Here is a 13,529-nt window from a genome sequence, read left to right as displayed (position 1 = left end):
TCTGTCACTGCCACACTGCTGTGTCTCCTCCCCTCCTCTGCTGGCCCCATGCTACGTTGTCATTGCCCTTTATCCCTGTCCAAATACCCCCTCTCATCTGACCCACCTATTCACCTGATTTTTGAAGCAAAATTCTGGAATTCTGGTGAGCAAATTTCTCCACTTCATTATACAGATGGTGAAAATCATCTTGCACATATTAGATGTTCAGTGAAAGGTAGCTGATCTCATAGTACCTGCTTCATGGAGGTGTTGTCAACAGTAAACGAGTGACTGCATGCAAAGTGCTCAGAACCCTGCAGATGCTCACTAAGTGCTCTCTCGAGTTTAGTTACTTCTATTGTGCTGGAAATCATGGGGAGCCTAGTGTAGAGAACCTAATCACTTTTTAACAAGAAACGTTGCCAAAACCTTTGGGTCCAGATGACCACGGAGAGTCAGTCATCTCGGAACAGATCATCTTGAACTTTTCCCGAAACCTGAGAGTGCTCCCCGAGTAAGTATGCAAGTGTCAGGTGAACAGGCATCCGTTGCTTAACAGGACCTTTTGTGGGTTGACAAAGCCTGCTGTCCCCAGTATTCCCCTTAGTAGGGGAAGGAGGTTAATAAATTTGTACTGGGGGCTGGGCACAGTAGCTCACATCTGTACTCCCAGCACTTTGGGAGGCTAAGGCAGGTGAATCCCCTGAGGTCAGGAGTTCAAGACCAGCCATGGCAAAACACCATCTCTATTAAAAATACAAAAATTAGCCAGGCATGGTAGCGGGTGCCTGTATCTCAGCTACTCGGGAGGCTGAGGCAGGAGAATCTCTTGAACCCGGGAGGTGGTGGTTGCAGTGAGCCAAGATCATGCCACTGCACTCCAGCCTTGGCTACAGAGCGAGACTCTATCTCAAAATAAATAGATAGATAGATAGATAGATAGATAGATAGATAGATAGATAGATAGATAGATAGATTTGTACGGAGTCAAGGAACCTCGTGGACAGAGAAAACAAGTTGAGAGCTAACTCTTCCATTTTGAGACTCCATGCTGTCAGGACTTCTATTCAGAAGGTCCCCTGACTGAATCTGATGACAGAACAAGACCCCGTTCCAGAGAGGAGCTCACCCAAAGGGAAGGGTCACTAGGAAAGCAGAGCAGGGTCCAGGGGCTCAGCAGGAGATGAAGGAGGAGGGTGGCAGTCAGTTCTGGTATCTTTCAGGGCCCTGCAGAGCAGCCTCTCCGGACTGGAAGCAACCCACAAAAGCAGTGCAACAGAAGCAACTGGTGGATTCTCTAGCTTTGTCGAGTGGCCAGTTTGGAACTGCTTGCATCACCAGTTTTTGCTTCTGAAAGAGACATGTTGAGAATCTTTCCATTTACATGCCTAACACTAAGCACATGCCTGGAATAAGGCAGGTACTCACTGCAGTCTGTGGGACAAGAGTGGGTCTGGTGTGGAGGACCCGACACTGGGAGCCTGAGCATTTCTTCTCTTCCTGTCTCTGCCCCAGCAGCAACTCCTTTGTGGCTATCTCAGTCTGTTCTGGTTGCTATAACAAAATACTTTAAACAAGTAATTTATAAACAACAGAAATGTCGTGCTCACGGTTCTGGAGGTTGGGAAGTCCAAGATCAAGGTGCTAGCAGATCTGGTGTCTGGTGAGGGCCTGTTCCTTACAGATGGTGCCTTCTATGTGTCCTCACCTGGTAGAAGGGGCCAGGAGGCTCCCTTGGGATGTTTTAAAGGGCACTAATCCCATGCCTGAGGGCTCCACCCTCATGACCTAATCACCTCCTACAGGCCCCATGTCTTAATACCATCACATTGCAGATAGGGTTTTCAACATAGATTTTGGGGGGACACAGACATTCGGACCCTAGCAGTGACTGTCCACTGAAGGGCTGTGGGGAGAGTTTGCCTGTTGGTATTTGAGCACACCCGACCCTTTAGACAAGGGCCCTTCTCAGGGAAGAACACGATGGTAATTGTCTTCTCTTCCACATGAAATGTCATAGTTTCACTCTGCCTTTTTAGTGCTTGAAATTATAGTTTTTAAAAATGTAAAATCAAGGTTTGTCCAAGGAATGAATCCTTTCCCTTTTCATTTCTTTCCATATATTTATGCTATAGAATAGAGAGTTTCTAAGCATTAGATCCAAATGGTTTGGTCGGTTTTGTTTATGGGAGTGGGATAAGATATTCTCTATCTTCTTATGCCTTTTTAAAAAATGCTAAGTGATATGGTTTGGCTGTCTCCCCACCCAAATCTCATCTTGAATTTTCACGTGTTGTGGAAGGGACCTGGTGGGAAATTATTGAATCATGGAGGCAGGTTTTTCCCATGCCGTTCTCATGACAGTGAATAAGTCTCATGAGATCTGATGGTTTTAAATAGGGGAGTTTCCCTGCACAAGCCCTCTCTTTGCCAGTTGTCATCCACGTAAGATGTGATTTGCTCCTCGCCTTCTGCCATGATTGTGGGGCCGTCCCAGCCTCATGGAACTGTAAGTTCATTAAACCCTTTTCACTCTATAAATTACCCAGTGCTGGGTATATCTTTATCAGCAGTGTGAAAACGGACTAATACACCAAGTATTACAGACTGAATGTTTTATCCCCCCAAAATTCATCTATTGAAAACCCAACCCCCAATACAATGGTATCAGGAGGTAGGGCTTTTGGGAGGTAATTAAGTCATGAGGTGGAGACCTCATGAATGAGATCAGTGTCCTTATGAAAGAGACCTCAGAGAACTCTTCAGCCCCTTTTCTAACATGTGAGGACACAATGAGAAGACGGCCACTATGAACCAGGAGGTGACACTTCACCAGACACCAGATTTTCCAGTGCCTTGATCTTGGACTTTCCAGCCTCCTGAACTATGAGAAATAAATGTGCGCTGTTTAAGCCACCCAGTCTATGGTCTTCTGTTACAGCAGCTGGAATGGACAATGACACTGAGTGTGATGGTTAGGTATTAACTTGGCTGGATTAAGGAATGTTTGGAAACCTGGTAACGCATTCAATTTGGGTGTGCCTGTGAGGGTATTTCCAGAGGAGATTAGCATGCGAGTCTGAGTGGACCAAGTGGGGAAGAGCCACACTGAATGTGAGTGGATACTATTCAATCTGCTGGGGGTCCAGAGAGAACAAAATCAGAGAAAAGGTGAATGGGTCAATCTGTCTGCTGGAACTGAGTTATACTATTCCTCTCCTGTTATTGGACAAGGACTCCAGGCTCTCAAGCCTTTGGACTCCAGTATTTACACCAGTGGCCCCTGGGTTTTCAGGCCTTTGGCCTTGGCCTGAGAGTTATACCATCAACTCTCCTGGTCCTGAGGCCTTCAGACTGGGATTAAGCCACGCTACCAGCATCCTGGGGTATCTGGCTCGCAGACAGCCTGTCACAGTACTTCTCGGCCTCCATAATCACGGAGGTAATCCTATTGATTCTCTCTCTGCAGAACCCTGACGAATTCACTGCGTAAACTCTAGGACCTGGCAAACACACATGCTCCCCTTCTAGATTTCTAACAGCATGGAGAAGGCTGACCCACATCTTGACTATTCTATTTATGATCTGTACAGCAACCCTTACCATATAAACACAGCACCAGGCTGTGGCACAGTCACAACCCCATCCTTTTATTGTCTACACCGTTTTTTCCCTTCTTGAGAGTTGTCGAGAGTTGTCAAGAGTTGTGCAAAGAAAGCAAGTTACCTGTGTTTCCACCCAAGCATGTAGGAAGAACAGACGGCAACAGGGCAAAGGAGGGTAGGGGTTGGGGGGCTGTGGCGGGGCGCAGGGAGGGGGCAGTAATAACATCCACCTGGAAGGGAGATTGCTCTGGGCTTGACTCCTCCACAGATGAGCTGTGTGACCTTGCAGAAGTTACTCAGTATCTCTGAGCTTCAGAGTCCTCAAAGGTAAAGTGGGAACGACAGTAAACACACTTCACAGGACTGTTTGGAGGATGAGATGTGCTCAGAGGGAGTGTAGGGTAGGTCCTTAGTGAAGAGTTGCTCTCCTGTGACAGCAGCTCAAAAGCTGTATGTGTTCACCTGGGTCACCTGTATTTCACCGTAACTGCCTCAGGCAGGTTCAGAGGAGGTTTCTCCTGTCCAGGATACCTTCTCTAAACAGTGTCCATCCTCAGGCTGCTTTTCAGCCTGGGGCCCCAGCAGAGGCTTCTAGGAGGGAGCCATGAACGCATTCCCTGAAGTGCCTGCCTTTCTGCTCATGATAAATTTAGACAGGAGGCGAGTGGATCACCTGAGGTCAGGAGTTAGAGATCAGCCTGGCTAACATGGTGAAACCCTGTCTCTACTTAAAATACAGAAAATTAGCTGGGTGTGGTGGCGGGCACCTGTAATCCCAGCTATTTGGGAGGCTGAGGTGGGAGAATTGCTTGAACCTAGGAGGAAGAGGTTGCAGTGATCGTGCCACTGCACTCCAGCCTGGGTGACAAAGTGAGACTGTCTCAAAAAAAAAAAAAAAAAAAAAAGTAGACAAGAGGAAGGCCCAGCCAACAGCAATGAAAAGCAGCACTTCAGCACCTGGTGTTCTTCCTACAGGGCCCTCAGGTCGCACACCCAGGAAAACAGTTGGTGGAGAACTGGAGAAAAGTTTCCCTTCGTTCTGCCTGGCAGGCTGTATTTCAGAGGTGGTACTCGGCAGAGCATCTTCAGGCCTTTCCCAATCCATTTAAGGACAACAAAGAGAAATGAAACATATTTCCACTCCCGCTCCCCTTGCTCTCCCTCCTAGCTCCTCCCCTTGCCATTCTTCTTTGCTTTTCTGTTCCCATTTCCTAACTCCAGTAGCTCTTTCAAAGTATCCTGATACCAACTGGACCACAGAAAATGTTATTTTTTCCTACTCTCCAAAAGATGACTCTAATAATAATTTTAAAGCAGAAACTTCAAAGCCAAGGTAATACATTTTTTAAAACAGCTTCATTCTTTTAAATGAAAAAGTCCTATATGTTATTGTGAAAAAAGGAATCAAATAGTCCATATGTATATATCATAAAGCCCTCCATCCTCACTTATTTTCCTCAATTGCATTCCCTTGAAGTGAGCACCACTAAACAGTTTGGCGTACATCTTTCCAGATATTTCTAACTTGGTCACTGAACAGCTACACAGTGATTGCCTACAATGTTCTAGGCAGGGCAGTGTGCTAGGTCCCCTGGGGCCCAGTGGTGAGCAAACACAAATCTATATGTTGGGCTGGGTGCAATGATGCACACCTGTAATCCCAGCACTTTGGGAGGCTGAGGTAGGAGGATCCCTTGAGACCAGGAGTTCAAGACCAACCTCAGCAACACAGTGAGACACTGTCTCTAGAAAAAATTAAAAAATTAGCCAGGTGTGGAGGTGTGTACCTGTAGTCCCAGCTACCCAGGAGACTGAGGCAGGAGGATTGTTTGAGCCCAGGAGGTCAAGGCTGCAGTGAGCTATGATTGCACCACTGCACTCCAGCCTGGGCAACAGACTGAGACCCTGTCTCTTAAAAAAATCGATATACATATCTATGTGTGTGTGTGTCTGTCACATATATTAGCAAAAAATAAGATAATACTTTTCATTAAATAATATCTCAGAGTCACTTTTTCATGTTAGTGGCTCAGATAATACATATTGATGATTTTTAATAGCTGCATCATATTCTGTTGTAAGGATATACCAAAATGCAAACAACCTGTGTATACTGTGTTAACAACAAGCTGCATTTTCTCTGCTTGTGGAATGTTGAGCAACCTGCTTCCTGTATCCTGCTTGAGCAGGACCTGGTACAGTCTGAACAGGGATGCTTTGGGGCCTGTCCCCAGAGTAGAGAGATAGCCGGCTGAGTGGACTGACATTTGGACCCCTTCAACAGGCAGACAAGTCCAGCACCAGGAGCATGGTGTGCCTGCCCAGGGTGCCCAGCTGACCAGTGACATGGCTGAGTTCGTACCCAGGTCCTCCTGACTCCAGAGCTCCAGCTAACACCGCTCCCATCACCCCCTGCTGCCCGGAAAGGCAGTTGTGCGCTCTCTCTCTCTCTCTCTCTCTCTCTCTCTCTCTCTCTCTCTCTCTCTATCTCTTTCTTCACATCGCTGGGTGTCATCCTGCCTGCAGCGCTCCTTCATGCAATAAATTCTGCAGACTACTGATTAAACAAGGGGAAGGGAAGGGGAGAAAATAAACTGGAGGTCAGGAAAATGCAGCCAGAGGAGGTTAGAGTGCATGTGTGCATGTGTACGTATTATGTGTGTGTGTGTTCTTAAAATTAACCACTTTTTTTGTGCCTGACAATGGGGTGGCCTGCGCACAGGCCACAGGCATGTGTGTACACGTGTGTCCAGGGGCATGGTCAGTGAGCACCGCCCCCCCTCAGTGGTTATAGGCAGCAACTACTGATGTTTTAAGCAGTTAGAGGAGATGCAAGAAGCTCCGCTCCCTCTTCCTCCCCATTATCTGCCCCCAATCCCCTCTTTGATGCTGCTAATGATTAGTCATTCTTAGCCCTCAAGTTCAATCTCCTCCCGGAGATACCCTCCTAGGCGAGGGCACTGCGACTACACTGAGGTTCGGCCCACTCCTGGGCAGCTTCTTAGCTGGGTGGCGAAAACAAAAATGCCGCCTAATTGGTCACTGGCCCTTTCTCATGAATGAAGGAGGTTTCTGTTTTAAGAAATAGTGACTCCTCAGCCGTTGATTCACTGCCCACAGGGAGACTTTGAGCAGACGCTTCCTAGGCTCCGTAGAAATTTGCATACAGCTTCCACTTCCTGCTTCAGAGCCTGTTCTTCTACTTACCTGGGCCGGGAGAGGGGAGGGAGGCCCAGGGCGACCCAAGGTGGAGAGAGACGAGAAGCCGCCGAGAGCCGACCACTCTCCGGGCCCGGTCTGTCTGTCCGTGGTGGTTCTAAGGTAAGTTACTCGGAGTTACCACTTGCCTGGTCTTATTTCTTCACCTCTGACCTATTTTCCAAAGCACGCTGTTTCTCCTTTACTGAAACGTTCTGCCTCTCCTTTCCTCTGTCTTCCTCTCCCCTCCTTTAACTTGTTCGCACAGAGACCATCTTAGCTGAGAAAATGACAGCAAAGTTTGTGCTGCAAGGATGCGTTGCTGGTGTAGTATTTCAGGCCTGCGAGCCCCGCCGAGTTAACCCTTTGAGGAGAGGAGGCTCCACACGGGGACAGCTCGGAGCTGCCTGGGAACCATTCGTTTGGGTACTTCGTGTCCCCACACGTTTCTATCAAGAATTCAGGCCCCACTTCTCCAAGGAGAGAGCCAGGGATGGCAAAGATTAAGTAATTGGCTTTCAGCCCCAGAACACGTCAGTGGCAGAGTTTTCTCGATCCCTGTTTCGTGCAGGGGAAAAAGAAAATCAACAGCGCATTCTTGGGCCAGGAAGTTCTGCTGAGCTCTGTGCTGGCTCTGAGCCGCCTCCCGGCCCCTCTCCGCAGCCGCCCTCCAGCCCTCCCAGGCTGGCGCTGGACGGAGCCTTTGGGAACAAGGGGGAGAAATGCCAGAACTTGATCTTAGAAGCTAATCAAGCTTCTTGTGACTTTCAAGTTCAAGATGCTATCTTAGAATAGGGGGCCTTTTTTTTTTTTTTTTGTAAGGAATAGGAGAATAAGAGGCCATTTTTTTTTTAAAAGGACAAGAAACTTGGTTTCAAATTCTTCACGTCTTGTGGTTCCATGGCTTAGGCAATTCACTCTGACTCCACTAAGCCTGGATTTCTTCATCAGTAAATTGATGGGGGGTGGTGATCTAACACGAGTGTGTCAAATTCCCTTATAAAACAAAGCCAGGATAGTCCCAGAGGGGTAGTGGTAGTGGGTGGTCTTCAAGACTTGTTTTGTTTACCGATTATTCACATATTTTATTTTTACCTCCCACTACCAGTTGGTTACCCCCTTGAGGAAAGGACTTTTGTTGCCTGATATTTTTCTACCCCCCAGAATTCAGCATGCTACCAAATGCCTAGTAGCACCCCGCTTCCATGTCAACTGCTTTGATTTCTGTTTCACTCCTCTGCTCTCAAGGCAAAAGGTAAAGCAGCAGTCAGGGTGAAAGGCCGGGAGAGGCTGGGGGACACGTGTCTCTGCCGGAGGGCTGCCTGGAATTGAGGCCTTATTATTGGTTCTAGCCAAATAGGAGAAAACAGGGAGTTTCTCGAATTAGTTCATGTCCCATTTGGGTTACCCAGGAAGGACAGTCCGTGCTATTCCCAACAGAGTTAAGGCAGGCCAGAGAACTGGCAGACAAGCCCAGCTCCAGAAGCCAGAGTTACTGCTGTAGCTGGACCTGGAAACCACTCCTCAGTTGGACCACTCACTGTGTGTGGGGCCTTTAATGGGAGGGGAAGGGAAACTGTGAAACACATCCTAATACCATGTAAGGGTGATGACTGTGATTAGAGACATTATTAGATGGCGGATACACAGAATCCTTAACTTTTTCCAGACCGTGACTTAAAAAAAAAAGTTATTGTTTCTTTCTGGGAATTACTTGCCATCAATACAGTTCAAATAGGCCCTAGCTGACCAGGATGGGCTGGTGCAGAGCTTTTGGTATTGCTAATCTGTTTTTGTGGGATGTCCTGGTGTAGTCTATGTCATGTTTTTAGGCATTTCTGTCTATTCCCCTGGGATGAAAGGACAGGAATTTCAAGATAGTTCACCTGCAATGAGTTCCTGATTTTATTTTCAAACAATGATGCACCATTATCTGAAAGCAGGCTAACTGTTGTGCACTTGCCAGCCTCGCTCTAATCCTTAAAGGCCACACACCACAGTCATTCTTAATCTGCTGCTGCAGCTACCAGTCACTCCATGACGGAGCATCAAAAGATGGATAATGTAGTTACTCTGCTCTGTTCATTGTGTGGGGTGGGCTAAACAGGAGTGAGGTCTGGGTAATGTACCAACATGTCGGATAGAAAGGTTCTTAACTCAGGGTTACTCGTTTTTGGAGGGTGTAGAGACAGGAAATGTTAAAGCCTGCTTCTCCCGGGATTAAGGAGTTAGTGACTTTCAAATGCTCTGAAAATAAAAAGAAGAGGAGAAGACAGTCATATTTGCAGGCATTCTTCCAACAGGCATTCAGAAAGATTATGGTGGGGTAGTTTGTCTAAATTAAATCTATGTTTTACACATTGCAGAATGGAAATCTCAGGAATATCCTGAATTCAAATCATTTTTCTGCTGCAGGCAATTTTAGATGAGCTTCTAAAAACATATATGAATTGCAGGCAACTGCTGCAGGAAAAAAGAGAACACAGATGAGGCACATTCAACTTTAAATTCCTTTCAGAGCCAACGAAATGACCCCTAATGTTTGATCACATTTCCTTATCAAAACAATCCTGCAGTCTGAAGGATTTTTCCGTGAGAAAGTGTCTGAGGATTGGAATCAAGAAGCTGCCCCCCTGGGCCTCTCCTGTTTCTTCCGAATGCGTTGTCACCAAGATATATTTAGTTCATGAAACCCAGGCTGTCCTTTCTCCCACTGACAGTCTTTGCCTCCCGTGTCCAGCAGGCCTCCTAGGAGCACACATGTGCTTGGCCGTGACTAAGCTCACTCTGTAGCTGTGTGTGCACTCCTTGTGTGTGCACAGACTTTCCCGGATACCAGAAGTTGTAGACTGGCTGAAGAAGGGTGGGCTTCCATCCATCGGGTGATCCTTAGGTCTGTGCTGGTTTGGCTTGGCTCCCTGATAAGGCAGCTGAACTCACGCGGAGGGCCAGGACTGACCGAAGTTCCCAGCCTGTGCCCCTCTCCTCGCACCCCACAGACCGAGGCTGCCTGGGGTCTTGGCAGCTCCCTCAGCAATGAGGGATACTTGTCTCCGCTGCCTCATTGTTTCCCTGCAGTCAGGATGTCAATGTTTTTTCCCTTTCCCCTTCCCAGAGTCAACAGGTCTCCCTCCCAGCTCTTAACTTTCTTCCTACTCTGAGCTGTCTGTCCAAACTCTTCCTGGCCTCCCAGCTTACCCTATGATCCTCTTGCCTTTTACCTATATTCATTCTTTCCCTTCCCTTCCAGCTGCCCCTTCTCATACCCAGCACTACATACAAATTACAAGTTAATTAAGTGTCTCTCCTACACCAATAAAAGGCAAATACAAAAAAATCCTTCAGCATTTCCCCACTTTCCTTACTTCTCTTCCATTCTCCTTCCTTCCTTTCTCTCCCTTCCTCTTCCTCTCTTGATTTTTCCTTTCTGCCCCTTCCTCTCCTTCACTCCGTGGCTGGGGCTGAATTTGGGATCACACGTGTGCTTAGAGAAACCGTCTTATCTGAAGAAACAAAGAAAACAAAAACCAAAACAATGACAACGACAAAACAAAACAAAGCAAAACAAAAAACAAAGAAACAAAAAACATGGACTGGTTTGAGGTTGTTCTGTAAATGTTTATTATAACTTCTGATGTGATGGAGTCAGTGTGTTCCCATTAGTCCTTCTCCTCATTTAGTAGCTCAGAGGAGTCCCAGAGCAAACTTCCTCAAATTAGGTCGGTTCACACTGCACTGCCTTCAGCCTGATGTGAGTCTTACTGTGCTGGGTTCTATCCAAGGGCCAGTAAATGTTCCCTTCCTTCCAGGGCTCACCACTGTTTCAAGTCCTCTGGCAAGCCCAGTGGAAGAACTTCTCTGTCTGGGAAATTCTGCAAGTAAACTTGGAAGTATTTGTTCACTGGAGTTTGAATCTGAGCCAAACAGTTCACTCAAAACCAACCTTCCACTCAACAAAACAGCGTTATGAAAGTTTGCATGCATTTGGGCAGTAAACAAAGGACATTAATGAGTTTAGATGTATTTTTTTTTTTTTACAGTCCATGACTTTTGGACATTTATTAAAAAGATTACTCTCTGGGGAATGAAGTATGGCCTTGGGAATCTTGTAATTGAAAGTTTCTGATCCAAAGTAGATCTCAGGATCCTCCCAGCTGTAAATTTATAGATTTCTTTTTAATGTCCACCTGAAATATTCATGCTGTGCGTCTCTAGGACTCTTCAGACCTATTCCTGACTCAAAAAAACCTTAAGAAAAAATCCAAGCAGTTGTGATCACCAAGGCCTGATTATGGAAGAGCTGTTCATACGGTTTATTAATTACTCAGGCTGCTCACTCCTGCCCTTCCTCTGTTCCTTGCTGCGCGATTTGTCTTCTTGTGGGGACATAACACCTTCATTAAATCCCATCCGTCCTTGCCGTAGAGTTGTCCCCTGGAAGATAGCTCCTCTCTAGATGCATCACCATTTATCATCACCCTTTGTTGGTGCTCTGTCAACCAGTTTTCAATTTATTTTGAATTCAGTTTATGATTAAAATTTAATGAGATCCAATCAAATGCTTTTCTCAAATCAAGATGCCTCTGCAGCCTCATCTGTATCCTCTATTGTAATGGCTTGAAGGAAAGCCATGGCAGATTTCCAGCCTGGTGATGCTGTACAGAACACAGGTGGCCTGCTTCCATGCCTCCTCAGCTTCAAGGTGAATGGCTCTGAAGCATATTTATTTCAGAATCGGCTAGGGGTTATGTGAGTGGCTTCCCCATGCCCTTTTTTCCCTCCCAATAGCTGAACCAGTTAGTGCTCCCAACCGAGATGCAAGCAGTTAAGTGCACAGGCTCTGGTGCCAAACCGCTTAGATTTGAATCACAGCTCTGCTACGTAATAGCCATGTGACCTTGGAAAAGTTACTTACCTTCTCTATACCTCGCTTTTCCCTTTCCCCGTCTGTAAAATAAGTCTGACAATAGTACCTATGAAATTAGAGTGGGTGTGAGGATTAAGTAAATTAATACATCTATCACACTGGGAACAGCATTTCCCACATAGTAACCATTCAATAAATATTAGCAATGATTGCTAACAAAGAGTAAAGTTTCTTAAGTATATCAGTTTCATTAGGTTTGTATTCTGGCTTATCAGCATACAATCTATATCAACAGTAAACTACAACCCTAGAGCCAATGGTTACCATGACCTGGTTTTAGCACCAGCCTTTTGCTCAGAATGGTTTTTATATGTTTAAAAGGTGTTTTTTCTTAAAAAAAATAAAAAAGGAGCAGAATATGAAACAGAAACAGCATGTGGCCCATAAGGCGTAAGCTATTTATTATCTGTCCCCTTTGCAGAAAAAGTTTGCCAACCCCTGATTTATATGGTTTAATGGAAAGAGCTTGGAGATCTAAAGGCTTGATTTGGCTTCACTCATCACTTGTTAAGTGGCTATGGAAAAGCTTCTCAATGTGTCAGCCTCTGTACAACAGGAATGGCAAAGTGGTAACACTTACCCTGCTTATGGCCTAGGCGTGTTTTTTAAAATTTTTTAATTAATTATTTATTTATTTATTTATTTATTTATTTATTTATTTATTTATTTTGAGATGGAGTCTCGCTCTGTCACCCAGGCTGGAGTGCAGTGGCCGGATCTCAGCTCACTGCAAGCTCCGCCTCCCGGGTTTACGCCATTCTCCTGCCTCAGCCTCCCAAGTAGCTGGGACTACATTAGCTGGGACTACAGGCGCCCGCCACCTCGCCCGGCTAGTTTTTTGTATTTTTTAGTAGAGACGGGGTTTCACCGTGTTAGCCAGGATGGTCTTGATCTCCTGACCTTGTGATCCGCACGTCTCGGCCTCCCAAAGTGCTGGGATTACAGGCTTGAGCCACCGTGCCCGGCCGGCCTAGGCGTGTTTTAAGGACCAAAGGAGATGATGTGTATCAAATGTGCCGGAAATGACTCATGTATACACGTTTGTTAAAAAGATATGGTCTCTATACATTAGCTTCAAAGAATAGTATTAGCACCTGGGTGTATTAGCACCAGGGAATACTGTCTTTAAAAAGAGAGCTCCAAAGCCAGATAATAACTGCAGTTGTAGCTGCATTAAAAATAACAAAATGGCCATTGCTTTTTGAAAGCTTGATATGGGCCAGGCTCTACATTCAACACTTTATTTACATCTACTCTTTATCCTCACCACACCCCTAAGGAGAAGTGTCGCTCTTCTCCCTATTTTGCAGATGAGAAAAGTGAGGCCCAGAGACGTCAGATAACTTTGTCAGGATCACAAATCTAACCATGCAGCTAGCTGGCACAGGGAGAATTTAACCCTAGGGAGTCTGAACCCAGAGCCTTTGCATTTAAGTATTGCATATTTTCCCACATCCTAGGAATATGTGTTGATTTTGGGTAAGCCCATCTGGAAGGCAGAAGCTGCAGTTCACTGTGGATGTGGGCATGAGGCCTGTTCATGTGTGCCCTGGGAGAGACTTGCTTCCTACACAGGCCACGGTGGAGTCTAATGGACCTGAAGAAAGGGAGGCAGGCATGATGGGAGAAAAGATCAGAAAGGTAGCGCTGTGAAGACTAAGAGGCTCTGATTCAAAAAACTAGTAAGTTAAGGAAGATTGTGCTAGAAGAGGAAAAGATCGCTAGAAACAGACATGAGCAAAGAGTTGGAGGCAGCTCAGGGGGTTGACTGAGAGCTGTGTACAGAAATATAAAAAAAGAGAGAAGGTGAAGCATGG

General features: G+C 46.1%; 1 protein-coding gene and 1 long non-coding RNA gene across 4 annotated transcripts in view; one reads left to right on the top strand and one right to left on the bottom strand.

Annotated features, from left to right (window-relative positions):
* The window catches only part of TRAF3IP2 (TRAF3 interacting protein 2), a 59,325-nt gene that overhangs the window by 3,093 nt on the left and 42,703 nt on the right, over positions 1-13,529 (top strand). Inside the window, exons 1-2 of one of the 3 annotated variants that reach the window (XM_030929598.1) lie at positions 6,086-6,211; positions 6,708-6,908. The exons of 1 other annotated variant lie outside the window; for it this stretch is intronic. The gene's annotated coding sequence lies outside the window, so the exon portion shown is untranslated. Of the gene's footprint in view, positions 1-6,085; positions 6,212-6,417; positions 6,909-13,529 lie in introns of those variants that run through there. One more of the 3 variants, XM_010371652.2, reaches the window with a different exon arrangement.
* Positions 10,383-13,529, bottom strand: part of LOC104668857 — a 123,059-nt gene continuing 119,912 nt past the window's right edge. The window contains exon 4 of the long non-coding RNA XR_004056983.1: positions 10,383-11,497. This is a non-coding gene — a long non-coding RNA (uncharacterized LOC104668857). The remainder of the gene's footprint in view (positions 11,498-13,529) is intronic.

This window comes from Rhinopithecus roxellana, chromosome 4 (genome assembly GCF_007565055.1).
Source record: "Rhinopithecus roxellana isolate Shanxi Qingling chromosome 4, ASM756505v1, whole genome shotgun sequence".
In the NCBI taxonomy this organism is placed as follows: domain Eukaryota; kingdom Metazoa; phylum Chordata; class Mammalia; order Primates; family Cercopithecidae; genus Rhinopithecus; species Rhinopithecus roxellana.
The sequence above is the reverse complement of the archived record's forward strand: the minus strand, read 5'-3'. Positions and strand labels throughout refer to the sequence as shown.